Source organism: Solanum tuberosum, unplaced genomic scaffold (assembly GCF_000226075.1).
Source record: "Solanum tuberosum cultivar DM 1-3 516 R44 unplaced genomic scaffold, SolTub_3.0 scf00054, whole genome shotgun sequence".
In the NCBI taxonomy this organism is placed as follows: Eukaryota; Viridiplantae; Streptophyta; class Magnoliopsida; order Solanales; family Solanaceae; genus Solanum; species Solanum tuberosum.
In genome coordinates this window covers 2,215,448-2,218,332 of record NW_006238980.1, presented here as the reverse complement: position 1 = coordinate 2,218,332, position 2,885 = coordinate 2,215,448, and the positions used below count along the sequence as shown (strand labels likewise).

At 34.1% G+C, this 2,885-nt stretch overlaps 1 long non-coding RNA gene across 1 annotated transcript; it reads right to left on the bottom strand.

Moving 5' to 3' along the window:
• Positions 1–278: 278 nt before the first annotated feature.
• On the bottom strand, positions 279–1,971 carry LOC107060049 (uncharacterized). Its single transcript, XR_001473119.1, has 2 exons — positions 1,599–1,971; positions 279–962 (listed from the first exon to the last, which is right to left on the bottom strand). It is a non-coding gene; the product is annotated as an uncharacterized lncRNA (long non-coding RNA).
• Positions 1,972–2,885: the final 914 nt, after the last annotated feature.

Here is a 2,885-nt window from a genome sequence, read left to right as displayed (position 1 = left end):
GCACAAAGCTTATAAGTCATGTTTAGAGATGACGTTCATATTATCCTTTGATCTAACTTATGAGATTATACCGAGTATGATGTTGTTATAACATATGGTATCTAAAGAAGTGTAATGCAATCAGGTGAAAATTGTACTACAATTTCTGTTTTTCTAAAAATTAAAAAGTGCAAACCATCTTAGACAATCCAATTAAGCTCAATGCTTTCGAAAATTTACTGATTTTCTTGTTTTTTATTTTGATCAATGAAACCAAGTTTCAATAAACAAACCCGAAATCTATAACATTGCAGCATGGTTTTAACTTAAAATTGATAGGAATGTCACATAGTTCTCTGCATTCTAAAACCAAATGGTACTGCCAAAATTACAGAGGAGGAACCACTAATGTGTAGTTTCACGTCAAATAAATGAGGACATGCATTACATATCCTTAAGCCTCAGAGACGGGACGGGGTACTCAAACACAACATCTTTGTCTGAAGGCTTTCTATTAACTGTTGAAAAGGTCTCCAACTAATACTTGGTGTTGTTTCGTTCCTTGGGGCCAACGTGATACTTCGTACGCTTCCAACAATCTCTGCTGGAACAACCAAGTCCTCCAATATGGCATCATGAACAGATGAAAGAGTTCTGTTGCGGGGTCGTTGAGCAGCTGAGAACCTCTCTTGGTGAGGTCTCACTATCCTCCTGGTGGCAATAATGATCAGTCACAAGATCAGTTGCTCAGACCTTTTAAGAATAGCTAGGGGTGTGTGTCGATAATCCAACAATAATGCATTTTTAGGTCAATATTTTTGGAGAGCTCGAGCCAAGGTTGTAGGCATCTTTAACCCATAATTACGCAACACATCCAAAAAATACGACTGCATATCATATCTGTGGCGCAAAAAATAGGTGTCTGGCAATTTCATGTTTTGTCTCATAACTGCTCAAGCCACCAGAAGATGTGAAAAAGCACCCTAAAGTAGCAACCAAGACAATACGACAGTAGGAATTATGTAAAAGATTTAAAAGTAAATCAATGGACATCAAGGATCTTCAAAAAGAAATGAAACAATTAACATAAAACATAGGGAAAAACCAATTTCGAGAAGGTGGTAGAGTATGAGAAGCATATGACACACAGAACCAAAACAGAGGTTGTATGTCATGTGTTTATGAATCCCATATCCCATTTGATTGATTTGTGAATAAACATATCTCAGTCTTGCCAAACGAACCCACCTAGCTCTCCCTATTTTACCCTCTTTGTCGCCCAGAGAAAAGGAAATGAAACATTATACAAAGATAACTATTTGCACAACAGAAGTGGTCGCGGTGAATGTAACAAATCCAATAACAAGACCAACTCAATTCAAATTCAAACAACCGACAAATCTATTTCATTAACTCGTAATTGGAATTACAAGGGAATTTAAGAACTAAATGGAAATTGAAGAACACAAGTAGAAGAAAGGGGATGATAAGTAGAACTCATAGAATCGGGGGGACACTACCATCAACATCATACAAAACCAAAACTCATACATTTAATTCAAGACCGAGAATATCAAAGATAAGTCAAGATCAAGATAAGGTGAGAAAAGAAAACTTACAGAAGCTAGAAAGGTACTCTTCGAAGCACTATCATAAAGAACGAATGCAAACTTTCACAACCTGATCTGGAGGGTAAGGACCTCTATCCCTCAAAGTTCTGTAAGCCTCAATAACATTGATCACTTCATTTGCAGTCTTGTTTAACCCATACTATTGCTTAAGATGTGCTACATTGTCGATGTGGCCTTGAAAGATGCAGAAAATGTCATCCACAACAGCAAACAACCTGGGAAGAAGAGGGTTTTGGCGTTCAGATGAGTAAGCCAAGAATCCAGAAGAACCAGGTTCAGATGAGATTGGAGATCTGAGATAATGACATCAGTCTGAAACATCATAAGAATCTATAATAGATTCAGATTACAAACATCTGCTACAAATTTAAAATAATTCTCCAAAAAATCTTTTATGGACAATTTCACATGAATAAGGGCCCATTTGGTCATGTCATATTGTATCATGATATGGAATCATGATATGATATTCTGATATGAAATTTTAATGTTGTATATTTTTTCATAAACATAAAATTTACATAAGTTGTAAAACTATTAAAATAGCCCCAATTGTTTATTCAATATTATCAAATAAACAAAAAATTATAAAATCGTATAATAAATTATTACAAAGTTATTTGTTCTCCACTTAAGTAATTGTTTCATCTAACTTTAATTTAATAAAAAAAATTGAACATAAATTGTAGTGTAATAGTCTTTAATATAATCATCTCACATAGTACGGACAATTTCCTCACGTTGAACTTGCATTTCTCGATCATGTGACCGAGAAGACGAACTAACATTGTTACTTTGAGCCATTTGTTGGTCAATATCCTCCGCAACTATATCTTCATGTTCATAGACCATAAATATTTCATCACTACTTTGGTATTCTCGCAAATAATTATGTAACACTGCACAAGCTATGACAATTTTCACTGGTGTATCAATATCATAATGGTTCATGCCTTGTTTTAGTATTCTAAATCTATTTTTCCAAGCTCCAAAAGTCCATTCAATCACATTGTGCAGAGATGAATGCCTATAATTAAATAGTTCTTTGACATTTTGAGGCTCTCTTTGACTTCCTCAGTAATCTTGCAAATGATAGCGTAGTCCTTTGTATGGAGTTAAAAATCCTTTTGTGTTTTGAAAATCAGCATCAACAACATAAAAATAGTGCTTCCAAGACAATGCAAAGTCATAAAATAAATATTATCTCTTTAAACAAAGTTGATAGGAAATATGTAACTAAATACTAATAACTTACACATAAAATATAAATGTTCA